Source organism: Strongylocentrotus purpuratus, unplaced genomic scaffold (genome assembly GCF_000002235.5).
Source record: "Strongylocentrotus purpuratus isolate Spur 01 unplaced genomic scaffold, Spur_5.0 spur5_scaffold_1, whole genome shotgun sequence".
Classification (NCBI taxonomy): Eukaryota; Metazoa; Echinodermata; class Echinoidea; order Camarodonta; family Strongylocentrotidae; genus Strongylocentrotus; species Strongylocentrotus purpuratus.
The window spans coordinates 43,469,197-43,485,176 of NW_022145594.1; positions in this window are offsets into that span (position 1 = coordinate 43,469,197).

Sequence of the window (15,980 nt, forward strand, 5' to 3'; positions counted from 1 at the left end):
CTTTCATGGGAGGGTAACCCCCTCTACATACACCCCCTCTCCCTCATGCTCTCTGTTCCCTTGTGGAAACTATTTGGGTCTTTGAAGGTCACTGGATTATTGATCATTGAACATAAATGTAGGCGAGTTATATCAGAGATGCAGTCACATTCATCCTGTTTATACTGCATTGTGTATATTTCATATGGGTAAATGTCTATTTTGGCAAACACATTGCTTACAGGAAAGGAGGCAGATTCCACTGACCCAAGCCCTTTTAGGGTTGAATCCTAAAAGTAATGCTCTTCTGTTCTCTGTAGTTGTTCTCTGATCACCGAATATGCTATGAGAAAAATTATAAAGATTTTGTCCTAACAGGCATTATTATTATTATTTTCTATTGTTAACTTCAATTCAATATCATAATTCAATTACTACTACTATAGTAAATAATGACTGCTATGAGAGACATAGTTCAAGTTCAAGTTCAAGTTTATTCAAACCAATCAAACACAACATTTTACAATCAATTGACACAAAAGAAATAAAAAACATGATAAGTTTGGGACCCCGGAGAAGCAGAGCTTGTGATAAGGGGCCCCTTAAAAGGTACATAAACAAAATAACAGTATTTAGAATAACCGATGACAAAAACATATTTACAATGATAACTAATGAGTAAATATGGGAACAGAAAAAAAGATAACACACATACACATACACACCCACGCACACACACACAGACACACCCACATACACACATACACACATGGCTTTCCAGGATTTACTTTAACATATTTTGTAATCTCTCAAAAAGATATTCTCGACATGTATGTTTAAACATAGGTAGCGTTGGACTGGATCTGATGTTTTGTGGCAACTTATTCCATTCTTTGATACAATTAATTACAAAAGAGTTCGAAGCAGTTTGTGTTCTCGCAAACGGCTGATGGATAAGATTTCTCTGACATGTGTTGTACGAATGGACAGTCGAATTAACAATAAACGCATCTTTTAGAAATGAATTATTTTGAGCAGATTGAGATTTGTACATGAATATCAAACAATTCATGGAGACTAATTCATCAAGAGGCAACATCTGAAGTTGCACAAATAAAGGATTACTTGGACTTCTGTAATTTGAATTTGTAATGAGCCTGATAGCTTTCTTCTGAAGGACTATTAACTTGTTTATATGGCTCCTATACGTATTTCCCCATGCAACATTACAATAAGTTAAGTGAGGCATAATGATAGCATTATAAAGAGTTACTAAAGTTTGCTCTGGTAAAAAAAAGCGTAACTTAAAAATCACACCAACACTCCTCGAGACCTTGGTACAAACATTGCTGAGGTGATCTTTCCAAGTTAAATGATCATCAACTGTTACTCCAAGAAACCTTACATTTTGACTCCGGTTGATCAGATGACCACCTATTGTCAGGGGGTCAATATTATCTGGGATTCTTTTGCCCCTTGATCTAAAAACAACATATTGAGTCTTACTAGCATTTAACAAAAGTTTATTGCAACAAAACCACTTAAATATATTGTGAACTTCATTATTTGCAGACAAAATCAGATTATGCATGTCTTTGTGGTGAGAGAGCAAGCAAGTATCATCAGCAAAAAGTGAATAAGTAAACAACTGAGATGAGTTTATAATATCATTAATATAAATCAAGAACAATAAGGGGCCCAGGACTGAGCCTTGGGGTACGCCATATTTTACCTTCCTAGATTGTGATTTAACTCCATTAACCACTACATACTGTAATCGATTATGTAAGTAATTTTTAAACCAATTCAAAGCTATCCCACGAATGCCATAATGCTCAAGCTTGCTTAATAATATATCATGATCAATAGTGTCGAATGCTTTCGATAAATCCAAAAACACACCAAGACAAAACTTCCCAGCATCAATTGCATTTATAATAGTGTTTACCAAATTCAAGACACCCATACTTGTAGAGCAATTCTTTCGAAAGCCAAATTGTTGTGGGATCAGAATATCATGAAGTCGAAGGAAGTCATCTAACCTTTTATACACTATTTTCTCTAGAATTTTTGAAAATATGGGTAACAAAGCAATTGGTCTATAATTCTCAATGTTCTTACGATCATTCTTCTTGAATACAGGGATTACTTTAGCTATTTTCAATTTGTTTGGGACATACCCTGAAACAAGGACTTATTAAAAATATCACACAAGGGTTCAACAATGCATTGAATACAAGTTTTAATGACTTTTGGGGAAATGTCGTCAGAACCGCATGCCTTGGATGGTTTAAGAGTTAAAACAAAGTTAGAAATTTCATGAACAGACGTTGGTCTAAAGTACAAGGACGAGGAGTGATTCTGCACTGACAAAAATTATTTGTATGATGTAGTATAGTATAGTATAGTATTAATGACTGCTTTGAGAGAAATAGTTGTTTTTATACGCTCAAGGGAAGGTTAGAATTGTGCTATTACCCGAGGCGTGCCGAGGGCAATAGCCCAATTGTAACCTTCCTGAGAGTGTATAAAAACAACTATTTCTCGAATATTTAAGCAGTCATTAATACTTTTATATGCCGAAAAAAAATTTAAAAAAAAGCTTTTGTGAAGATGGGATTCGATCTCTTGCGTACAAAAGGTGATGTATCTAAAATCAGCGCCTTAATCCGCTCGGCCATCGCGCTCTGTTACTATACTAAGCAGTTTTTTATAATATATACATTAAAATGGATTGAAAACGGCTTCGCGTGGTGGATGCTTCGCGGCTGCTCCATTAAACAGGCCCTTCTTTTACTTTTGCAATGCATATATATTGGCACGAACTTAGATCAAGATCTATCGGCAGATGTTGTTTTTTTGTTTTTGGAAGTTTATTTTCGTCTTCATGTCAACAATGCAAGATAAAATTGTCGGTAATTAAGATCGATCAAGATTCAATTGTATTGAAATTACCGACCAATTCTTCGCACACGTACGGTATCCTCGATCGCTCAGACCATTTTTTAACATGTAAACCTATGGGGTAACCATGGAGACTGACCTATTTTCCCGGTAACCATGGTTACTGGGAATTTTACAGAAATAGTCAAAGTTTATGAATGCAATTTCGACCAATCAGATGGCTGGATTTCTTAAGTGAGGTATATAATTGTTTTTATTCGCTCAAGAGGAGGTTATTACATCGTGCTATCGCCCCAAGGCGTGCCGAGGGGTGATAGCACTATGTAACCTCCCCGAGAGCATATATACAAAAAACTGGGTCATAGAATACATGAGCGACTTACCAATCATGGTATTCAAGTTTGTTAACGCTATCGAGACCTAGTCTGAATAGGGTGTCTGATCGCGCACCACTCGAGTTTGTGTGCTAAAATCCTTCCCATTGAGATTGCACGCACTATACGTAAAATGCCAAAACCGGTCAATAGTGTTTGGAAAAGTGCCCTAGGGTGTTTTTCAAAAGACTATTGACCGGTTTTGGCATTTTACCTTTCTTTACGGGAATGGCTTAAATCACGACTCCAATTTCGACCAATTAGATGGCTGGATTTCTAAGGTGAGGTATATAATAGATACTACTACCAGTAAAACTACCACTGTGATTAATTTTACAGGTTTTCATGATATTGCAATATGCATTGGATCCATTTATTTTTGAAATTTTTATAAATCTCTTGTGCAAATTTACTTTTACTCTAGCTTTTTTAATTTTCCATACCGCTTTAGTTATAGGATGTTACTGTAGCCCTTGGGTGTATATTTGCCCAAGAAAATAAATTATATATCAGAATGAAATAGATCCACTTGTAACTGAAACAAGGTTTACAGGTAATGTTGCTGTTATATTTTACAGGGTTGTTTTCCTCAGATTAGCAAGGGAAACTTCAGGTTCAATGGAGAAGCTCAAGCTGACTTGAACTCATTTCTTCACACCCTCTCAAGGTTAGTCCAGGAGGCCTCTATGTGATATTAGAAAAAATTCAGATAACAGCATGTAGACTTTTCATGAATAGTGCGATACAGAAACAATATAAAGAGCCTGTAATAGCATACTAAGAAAAGATATAATGGTGATATAAATACCCCAGCAGGGAGCATGCAAAAAAGTGATATGTGTACCATAAAACCATTTAAGATTTCTTGTATGACAAAACTAAATATTCAGTAATAGTTTTAGAGAACGAAATCCCTGCTGTAAAGTGGTTTCAACCTTAAATTTGTAGATTTGTGTGCGTTCTTAGTTTTTTTTCTATTTTTTTCTTCTTTTTCTTCATTCACTGATCAAAATGTTTCTTGAGACAAGTACTTGCCATAATACCAATAGTAGTTGATATTTTATTTCTTATCTTCCACACAGATAATAAGAAAAAATATGTTTTCTTTACAGCTTGGCTAACTTGGGCAACTCAAATAACTCACACAACTGCCAATGTAGATCCTTGTGGTCCCAAGGCAACCAGTTCTGCTCCAGTGACCACCATCACTGCTCTGTTATGTAACCCTCCAGTCTCTTAATATCGTCAACCTGCCATGTCAAGATGGCACATTTCAGATGCACCATTTTAACGAATGATTGTAGAGCTGTCAGGATCTAGCTGACCTCAGCCTAGTCAGGAACACTTCACTACAGGAATCAATTCACCTTCCATTTCTCGCTATCGCCAATACCCAAAAGAGCCCTGATGTAAATGTCATGTCCCAGTTTCAAATGCACTCTGGGAATAGCTTGGTGCCTTTAATTGGCTTTTGGTCCATTTCATGCAGCTGTGTAAGTGTGCGCGCCGTCCAGTCTCAGCCGGGCTGGACCCGTAGTCACCAAGCTCGCTACATGCTACGTCTTCGGCTCTTTATATTGTAAGGACCCACACAAGACAAAAGTGGTCTTACATGTTTGAGGACTTGAGCTGCACTGTTAGATTTTATTACAACCACAAAATGGCTGCCAAGATGGCTGACATGCAGTCCATGAAACAATAATCACCAATCACAAGATTGGACAATAAGTAAGTAACCAATAAAAAAAGCTTGTAAAGGTAGAGTGCCATGTGTGCTGGGTAGCTAAGAGATAGGAAGAGTGTGTGTGTGTGGTGCTATAGCAGGTAATGTGCATGAGGATGAATGAATAGGGACAGAACAATAGAAGCCAAAAGCTAGCAGACAGAGAATGAATGTAGGTCAGGAGTGCGCTGAAGCATAACGGAGTGGAAAGCTAAAAGTACAGTGTAAAATAAACAAGTAACCACTTGGATCAGTGAAATTAAAACCTTACATAATATTCCATGTTCACAGAAAAATGTCCTCATTTTTAAAAAAATACTTTGTATTAACATGCATTTGTTTCCGAAGAAAATGAGTTGCATAAAATTAGCTTGAAATACCTGATCAGATTAAATCATGTAGTTTTCCTTCTGTACAATTCTCTCTTTTTTTTTAAAGAAACAGCATCTATTCATATTAGGGAAAATTAAACTGTTTAAAATGAAAGGTCACACATATAGCAAATACAAAAAAAATGGTATGCTTTCATCAATGAACATCTTTCAAACAACGTCCTAACTTCAATGGGTTCTATCCTTTATCACCCTGAAAATTCCAGTCTAATAATCTGTAGACATAAACACCAAATAATTTCCTTTTTGCAATGACGACCTTCGTCATTGCCTTGTTTTCGTTCACATTCTGCCCCATTAATATTCTCCTGGTTTTCCTTATCGTCCAAACATCCCATTCGTTTTGCACGTAGTGCTTGTCATCACTAATTATGCCCTTTCCTCATGTCCGTTTCCTTTCAAATTTCATAGGCATAGTCTCTAACATCTCGTCAAGGTCACTACATTCTTCGATTCTCGAAATCACTCATGCATACCGTAACCGTCCAGGCGCCATTTTGTCCGTTTCTGGTCCATTTTAAGGCCTTTCTTTTTTCCTTCCTATCTCCACTATCCTAGATCCTACAAACTTCTAACAAATTCCTCTAGATAGCCTAAGAGATGTTGTTGGTCAGCGGATGTGGACGGCTGATGTTGGGGTTGGTCAGCGGATGAGGACGGCTGAGGTTGGGGTTGGTCAGCGGATGAGGACGGCTGAGGTTGGGGTTGGTCAGCGGATGTGGACGGCTGATGTTGGGGTTGGTCAGCGGATGAGGACGCTGAGGTTGGGGTTGGTCAGCGGATGAGGACGGCTGAGGTTGGGGTTGGTCAGCGGATGAGGACGCTGAGGTTGGCGTTGGTCAGCGGATGTGGACGGCTGATGTTGGGGTTGGTCAGCGGATGAGGACGGCTGAGGTTGGGGTTGGTCAGCGGATGTGGACGGCTGATGTTGGGGTTGGTCAGCGGATGAGGACGGCTGAGGTTGGGGTTGGTCAGCGGATGAGGACGCTGAGGTTGGCGTTGGTCAGCCGATGAGGATGGCTGAGGTTGAGGTTTGTCAGGCCCCCCCCACTCAGTGTTATTTAGGGTACGCATATGCTCGTTCCCTCTTTTTGAAAGCACCCCCTATCTGGGGACTGCCAACATTTCCGAACCCCCCTTTCGCGGGCTTTTCCTGCCTTGGAGACCCCCTATATCATAAAAAAGTGCTCAATGTACCCCCCTAAATTCTGAATAATTTCTCAGGAGTCCAAAGAGATGAGAGAAAAAAAGAAAAAACACCCCCTTTTTAAAGAAATCTCCGGGTGAAAAGTTAATACACCCCTTTTTTTACAATTCTCGGGCCGGACTTTGTCGCACGAAAAGTACCCCTTTACCGGACATTTTGGTAACACGCATGGGGTCATTCCGACCCCGGAGTGGGGGGGCCGGGGTCAGCGGATGAGGACGGCTTAGGTTGTTCAGCTGATGAGGATGGTCAAAGTTGGGATTGGTGAGTCGTCGACCTCGGTTGATAATGGGGTCTGAGTTGATGTTGGCCAACCGGCGAGGACAGCTGATGTTGGGTTTGGGTAGTCGACAGGGATGGCCTAGGTTGTTGCTGAAGTAGGGCTGAGTCAATTAGCCTGGATTGGTGGCTAGAATTGGTTGGCTGGTTTGAGGCTTGTTGCCGAACAGACAAACTTGACCGTGGTGGTTGGTCATGGTTTGACTGCTCGTGATGGAGGATATTATCTGGTGGTCGAGATGAACACGTGATATAGGCTGGTCCATGGCTATAGTAGGTCGATGTGACTGCACCTTTCTTCTAGTCTTGTCTCCTGCTGGGGGACCTGGTGGTCACTATGGCGTTGTCCTCTCTTTGTCATATGTATTGACGTAGGCTGTGTGGTTGATGGGGATGGTGGAGTTGACATCACATGTGGGGCTCTGACTCGATGCGGTTTCAAACGATTATGATAGACCCGTCGCTTGAAATTTTCATCATGGACATGAATTATGTCATAATTTAGTCCATCATCTGATGAGGAAGATACTCTGAAAGGACCTTTCCAGTTGAGTGTGAAGGAGGGGGGGGGGGGGGGGGGGTCACTCTGAGTGCAGATGAAATGAATGCAAACTCAACAGTTGAAATATCTGTGGCGAGTGGCTATGATGGAAGGAGGGTGTATTCTGCAACTGGTTATATGTTGCTAAGCCAACACTATGTAGAATATGCAGGTTGATATGGCAGAATGCTGTAATGTACGGCAGCTATAGCCAAAGGCAGACTACGGTATACATGCAGACTGAATGTGATAAGTTGCTAGAAAAATACAGAACTTATGAAGGGTGAAGAAAAGAAACCTCACTCACTGATGAATCGATGAATGCAGGAATATTCACCAAAATACAGCTCCAGTATGAAGAAGGGTAAAAGAAATCTCACTGATGAAGGATGAATGAAGGAATTCACAAAATTACTGATGTAGGAAGAAATCAAGGCTCGCAAAAACTCAAGATAAAACTTCAATAATAATGAAGGAGGTTGAATACACACAAAAACTAACTGCCTCAGCTTAACATGAAGGGAGGTCAATCAGTGACAAGAAGGGTGATATCATGCTCTCAAACTTTCACATTCATATACAGATGGAGGGAGAATTTCACCTTGCAACTCACCACTAAAAACACTGCAGGAATTTCCACATATGAAGGAAGGCTGCAATTACAGTTGCATGTGCAGAAAAACCACTGCTGGCACCAGTTGTAAGGGCCCACACAAGACAAAAGTGGTCTTACATGTTTGAGGACTTGAGCTGCACTGTTAGATTTTATTACAACCACAAAATGGCTGCCAAGATGGCTGACATGCAGTCCATAAAACAATAATCACCGAAAAGATTGGACAATAAGTAAGTAACCAATAAAAAAAGCCTGTAAAGGTAGAGTGCCATGTGTGCTGGGTTGAATAGCTAAGAGATAGGAAGAGTGTGTGTGTGTGTGTGTGCTATAGAAGGTAATGTGCATGAGGATGAATGAATAGGGACAGAACAATAGAAGCCAAAAGCTAGCAGACATGAGAGAATGAATGTAGGTCAGGAGTGCGCTGAAGCATAACGGAGTGGAAAGCTAAAAGTACAGGGTAAAACTAGAAATGCAATCGTGTCACAACGATGTGCGTGCAATGACGCCATGTTTCTACGTGTCAAACGAAAGAGCTTCTCTCGCCCTATCCAGAGCAATTTGTACGAATTAGTTTGTAGCTTTTGTGATATTGGAGATAGGTAGGGCAAAAGAAAGGCCTCAACAATGACCTTGATGGGATGGTAGTGAATATGCCAACGAAGTTTGAAAGAAATTGGGATATGGGAAAGGACGTGGAAAGGACTCGCAAGCACTGCGTGCAAAAACCAAGGGGATTTGGTGCATGTTCGTCATTGCAATAAAGATCGTTCTGGGGGTCAAAAGCGTGAACACGATATGTCCCATAGACAATGTGTGTAATGCATGAGCGGAAAACGTACAGGATCTGTATTATAACCGGAGTTAAATTGTTTTTTCTCTCTCTCTTTATGTCTCTTTATGGGCCGTATTTGGTATCATTAGAAAGAGAATTTCATGGTTATTGTAAACTACTCTCTTTTTTTCTATGATAATCCTTTCGAAACACGTGATGTAAAATAGATTTATAGGACAAAATGGCGTCTAAAATGGCCCCCTTGACCAATTTCAAAAATCCGGCCAGAAGGTGCCCTGCGTATTGGAACTCGGCATGTCACTGCAAATTTTCAAGGAAAACAAAGGACGTTTAAGGGGCGAAAAGCAGTCTGAAAAAAATGACGTCATAGCCGATACGTGTTAGATTCGGGCCGAAACTCGGCGGAATTCGTGTAGTGACCTTTGTTCAAATGCCATTTACTCACAATTTTCTGTGTGAACATATACTATACTTGGTATCATTCGAAAGGGCACTTCATTGCGGTCAGTTTGACACCATTGTTATCTCCGCGCAATGTGTTGCACGCATTAAACGCGCTATTACGTAATGCATAGTAAATTCATCATTTTTGGCGATAACTTTGCGCTGACGTATTAGAATTTTACCAAAGTTGGCAGACAGTTGTCACGTATATGGATACAAATGTATGCCAAGTTTCATTGATGTAGGTATAACGATCGCTAATTTAGAGCAAGTTGAAGTTATTTCTCAATTTTCTTGAAAATGGCGAATGTGGAGGGCATTTTTTGCAAAGTCGGTCAGTGTTAGGGTATATAATTTTGTATATGGCTGGAAAGGGCATATCTTCAAGTATCTAAATCCAAAAAAGGGTACGGGTCTGCCCATAATGGAGATACGGCCACAGAAAGAAATCCCATTCCCAGAACTTTAGAGGGCGCTATTTATATTTTGCATAGCCATTGGAGCGTGAAATTTGGCATGGCTATGTGCAATTATGAGATAAAGATACACTGAGATTTAAATACAAAACGGAATTTATATGAGAAAGTTATGGCAGTTTTAGATTATTTAGGGGTCCATTTTTCAAGAATTTGAGATATTTTTGACGGAGTCGGTTTCTGATGTGAATTTTGAGTACGAAGATGCCATTTTGAAGGTCAAGTGATATGTCGCAGATGAAAGAACATCTCTTAGACTATCTAGAGGAATTTATTAGAAGTTGGTAGGATCTAGGATAGTGGAGATATAGGAAGGAAGATGGAAAGGCCTTAAAATGGACCAGAAACGGACAAAATGGCGCCTGGAAGGTTATGCATGAGTGATTTCGAGAATCGAAGAATGTAGTGACCTTAATGAGATGTTAGAGACTATGCCTATGAAATTTGAAAGGAAACGAACATGAGGAAAGGGCATAGTTAGTGATGACAGGCACTACGTGCAAAACGAATGGGATTTTCGGACGATAAGAAGAAGTAAGAATATTAATAATGTGAACGAAAACAAGGCAATGACGAAGGTCGTCATTGCAATAAACAAGTAACCACTTGGATCAGTGAAATTAAAACCTTACAATATCGTAAGCATGCAGTTTTCTTCTTTTACAAACTGAATTGTCATTTGGAACATGGTGCGATACTGTGAATCTGCTGTGTGCTGGTTGCACGACAATAAACAGAAAGACCTTTGGAGATATCCTTCGATGAAAGATGTGACTTCGGTAAAATTCGTAACAAACCCTACACAGCGTGCGACATGGAAATAGTTGCTCAGAAGGCAAGATAATTTTGAAATCGCGACTATGTTCATGGCATTTTGAGAAAGAACAATTCACAAAATGATGGACATGCAGTGGTATTCCTTAAAGGTGAAATTCAAAGAAAATCACAAATATGTCAACTAATTAATGTATCACTAAAAACTGGTAAGCTAACAGATGGCCATCGAACAAGTTTTAGGTCAACTACATATCGGGTGATTTATACAAATACTAATACAACCACCTCCATAGCAGCTGGGATATACGAGAGATTCGCCAGAAAATAACGATGTTTTAATGACGTCACTATATGGACCAATGCTGCCCAAGCAGACGACATCCCATAAAGAATAAACATAGTTGCAAAGCTATTATTTGTCAAATTATAATGAGTTTAGTGTATATAAATGTAATCGCATGTCAAACCATTCAAAAGGGGATATGACCCGATTCTGATAACTAAAATCTTTTGCTTGTAAATACACAGGATAGGGGTTAATTAACAATCAAAGAAACCAGACTTTCAAATTGAAAACCCCTCGAAATGATACTAAGGACGGCATTTGTTCCCTCTTGAAACGCCGAACATACGCCGGTGTGTGCAGCGCTATACAATGGCGTCTTATTTTGTTTACAAGCGATAGATTCCTTTATTTTTGTATCGCTGCATTTGTCATCAAAATAAAAACATGCACGGGTTTAGAGTGAGGCAATAGATTATACATTTAGCCTGACGGTAGTCAGAGATCGGAGAGCTCTTCAGGTGCTATGCCGGGGCTGCATAGTAATCGTTTTGTAATTTATAATAATCATTACTTTGAATGTTTCCAAGCATTGAATTTTGATAACCTTAATTGTCGAATCAAAGTTTCAACTTTGCAATAATGAACATAAAATTAGTTATTAAATTCAATGAATATCTACTTTAAGTATTTCTTCTGGAACAATCATGGACTGGTAAAAACCTAGGAGGTCAGTAGCGACCGACGAGAGCTTTCAGATACATATACAGCACATGCATAATCATGCGCGCCGCATGCATGCACCGTATACACCGAAAGCATGTAAGTACCGGAAGTAGTTCGAAATTACATTGAAGAGTTCAACATTGGAACATTTAGTGGTATTGGCGATAGCGAGAATTCTTGACCAATTGTATGGACAAGAACAAATTCTTCAAGTAGGCCAACTTCAGGTTCTTCCAGTCGGGTATGACATTCAGCCAGCTTTTCATCTCCAAGGTACAAGCAGTACTGGTAGAGATCAAGACTTTCATGTTGGCAATACATCTCTATGTCAATTCTCTCAGACACACAGAGAAGATAGCAGCAGTCGGAGCAGGCCTTACAAGAGGCAAGCTCCTCATACTCAGTCAAGAGGTCCAGATTTAACTTTACAGTCTGTAGGTCTATGCATGAGCCCTAAGTAAAAACTTCCAAATTCGGGGGGGGGGGGGGGTCCAGACCTAGATTATTTTGGGTGTCCATGTGTCCATGTGGCTAGCTTGTTGGCTTTGAGCCCTGGGGGGTATTTCACAAAGATACTAAGTCGAACTTAACTCTAAGTTGGACTTATATTATGGAGAGCCATTTGTAGCCTTAAAATAAAATATAATATTCAAAAGCAAAAATTCAAGTATTTTAGACTTTTCATTAATTCCACATCAAGAACATGAAATCTCCTTGATAATAGAAAATATGAATGATTTGAATCAACATTTTATGCCTTATAAAATAAGTTTTTCAAAATATTTCCAAATTGCTAACGGCTTTCCATAATTGTTTAGTCCAACTTGGAGATAAGTTCAACTAAGGATCTTTGTGAAACACCCCCCTGGATAGCCTATCCGATATGCGTCGGGCTTTACAAGTATACTAATCGCGTTTATATGGAGAGTGATATCGGCGCGGGCGTCAGCCCGAGCTGACGCGAGCGCCGATGTCAGTTTCCATAACGCGATCAGTATATTTGCCATAAAGCCCGACGCATATCGGATAGGCTACCCCCTGGACTGATAGCAAGAAATTTTGGGTAAAAGGGGGTAATTTTCTGCAATGTTTGCAAATGTTTGAATATTTGGAAAAAGGCTGTTTTGTTCTTTTTCACATTGATGAGTACAGTCCACTATTATATCTGGTATTAGTGTTTAAATTTTATGAGAAAGAAAACATGTGAAAGGCCTATAATATGTAGTATGTAGAAAGTGATTCGCAACAGAGTTGCATCAAGAGCCCATTGTTTACCTGTTTTATGCAGAAAGGGGTCACGTTGTGTGGAAAAAAATTCTGAAAATACTCTAAATAGGGAGTCATTTTTTACTCAACTATCCTCATGCATTATGCCTGTGTATTATACAAATATTGACTGCTCATGAGGATGATGGTGGAACTTATTACTCCCAAGGTGGGGTTCATACCGGCCCTTCTATGGTGATAGAAGGGTCGGTATGAACCCCACCTTGGGAGTATAATTTCCACCACCATCCAATTACAGAGCAGTCCATATTTGTTTCATTTACCTCATCCTTTTCATTGATTCATCATATGAGTCTAGCTGTAGGTCATATTTACATCATTCAATGTTTCATTCATCCACAACAGTTCAATTTTAATAGCTGTGTGGAGAATTTTAACAACAAGTAGACCAATTGAAACATTTAAGGATGTAAATATGTTTAGCTGGCGCTGTACTGCAGTTACTGCTGCTCAGCGTAAATTGCAATGCGTGAGCACCGTAACACAGCGGGAGTTGTCCGCTGGAGGCATTTGAAATCCCGTACGGTTGCTTAATTTTCAACTCCCACATAGTGTTATCACAGGGTTTTGTGTGTGCAAAATTTGCGAAGGGGTTACGCGTTCTATTCAGGTCAATTGATAGCACGCCCAAATTCTCGGATGCAATGATAGATCGAGATGCGCTTTGTCATGTGATATAGTTTTGACCAATCAGTGAATAAGAATCTAAATATGAGGTTAAAAAGGTTACAACACCAGGGACTATTATAATGATAATAACGGTGTCTTCTGATACCCGTCAAGCCATGACACTCCTGGCGCTCAAACATTATTACCCTGGTTGTAGGCGGTGGGCAAATATGTAGCGCTTTGGCATATCAGGTGCCCATTAAACCAAGGTGGAGAGTGGCAAACGTGGATTAGTGCCATTGATGCATTACATATAGTAATATGTAGTGCATGTACCAAATTTATGTGTATTTTAACCTTACACTATTCCGTTTTAGGTGCCTTGCATGCCATGAATGAAATACCTAGATATCGACTGCTTCAACAGCCACTCCTCGAATATTAAAGCAGTCGATATATGTCTTTCATATGCCAAATTAAAACAAAAATCTACCAAGAATTCTTACCTTATCCTTTTATTGAGTAAAGATTGGTTAAACCGTACATCACAGAAAATCTGAGACACTGTCTGTTAGGCCTAATCTACACTTGAAAATGACTGAAAGTTCAATCATTTTGGAATCGCAGACAAAAAGCACTGTATGGTGTCCGCGCTCGCACAAAGAACATTTTAACACGTAAACCAATGGGTATCGCAGCAAAAATTATATATTTTTATGGTAACCTGAATTTTAACCGGTATTGGCATTTTGCGTTTCTACGGGAATGTCTAAAATCACCAAAATGATGTCAATGTCATCGCACATGTTCAATGAAAATATAATTAAGTAGAATCTAAAATAATTTGTGAATTTGTTACCAGAAATGACCCAGATGTTAAGAGCCATATTGCTCTCATATCTTGTCAACAAACTTGATAGAACTCAATATGATAGTTGAGAACTAGCAATTGTCTGGTAAGGTTGTATGAATATATATAGGCCTGAGTTATTAGTGTACATTTTGTTGGACATGTATACATGTAATTGTTTGTAAATTTCGAACTACATCCAGTTCTAGATTTTAAAATCCATTTGAGGAAATTTTTTCCAGGATTTTCTTCACATCATTCCAGTGTATATGTAAATATGCTGCTATAATATTAAGATACATGTCTCTTTTGTCAATGTATCATTACTGAGTTATCAGTGTAATATTTAATTTGACAAGGATTAGTGTTTGTACATGTTTAATTACATTTATCCAGTACTATATAATAAATCCAACTGGGGGATTTTTTTTTTTACATGATTCCATTACATGTAAATATGCTGCTATAATAATTGTATGATACATTTTTATTCTCAATGTTTTCAGTACTCAGTGCATTTTGATAATTTTGATGATACATATTCCAGGCTTTTCTTCGCATCATTATGATTATGATTATGCAATAGTATGATACATGTATATTTTGAACTTGTATGTTTGCCATATATATACCTGTCTTGCAAGACAAGTTTTATATTTTTAGTAAGTTTGCATTCCTGATTGGCTATATAAAATACAAACATATAGATATATCATAGATATCTTATGAGCAATCTGTTACCTTGCCTTTTGATCACCATCGTCTTCTGATTATTAAAGTGATGTCATTTTTTTTTGTAATCCACTCTGATTTTCATAATAGTCAATGCGAATTGCCCAGATCTGTGAGTTAATTCAAAATTATGTCATGCAAATTTAAGGATGTACTAAACAGGTCTTTCTATGTATATTGTATGATACATAATTATACGTGTATGTATTGGTAATCTATGCAAATGTGATTTACTTAATTGATAGATGTAGGTCAGCAATATACATCTACTGCATCAATATTGTATACGTCATAATAGGCCATTTTGGTAACCAAAATATAAAAAAAATCTCAATTTTTGTTTTTAGTGATACTTTGATATTATGCTCTTCAACATCCAATTGCTGTTTCATGATATTTTTTAGTATTTGATTGTATTTTAGTGCAAAGAAAATATCAGGTAAGCCAATAACCAGACCGGAAGTGAATAATTTGGGTCCAAAATTACCACAAAAAACAGTAAAAAATGACCTCTGGATGTAACTGACAGGGTACTAATGTGTTTGCTGCCATCTATTGGCCTAGTAGGGTCAGGGCATTTGTGTAGATGCTATAATTAAAGATAGCTCATGGACGCACTCTAGTGGAACTGAACTCGCGATCGCAGGTCAATTTATCCCATTTTGGATCAAATATATTTTTGGAAACTTTGAAGTAACTTTATAACTGAATATGCTAATTATATCTCTGAATTAGAAATTTTAGACAAAAAATACTATAACTTGAAAAATATTCATCAGAATTATTTCAAAATTGGCAGTTACATTTGTTTTCATACAACAAACAATACTATGGTGGTTTTTCCACATACATACCTCCCAAGCAAAATTATTTCCAAAAATCATTCTAATTTCTGTTTTTCTTTGAAATATCATTATTTTATGTAAATGATGAAAATTATACAAATGGTGTCGTAAGATTGTTGTGCATAACATGTTCTATCGAA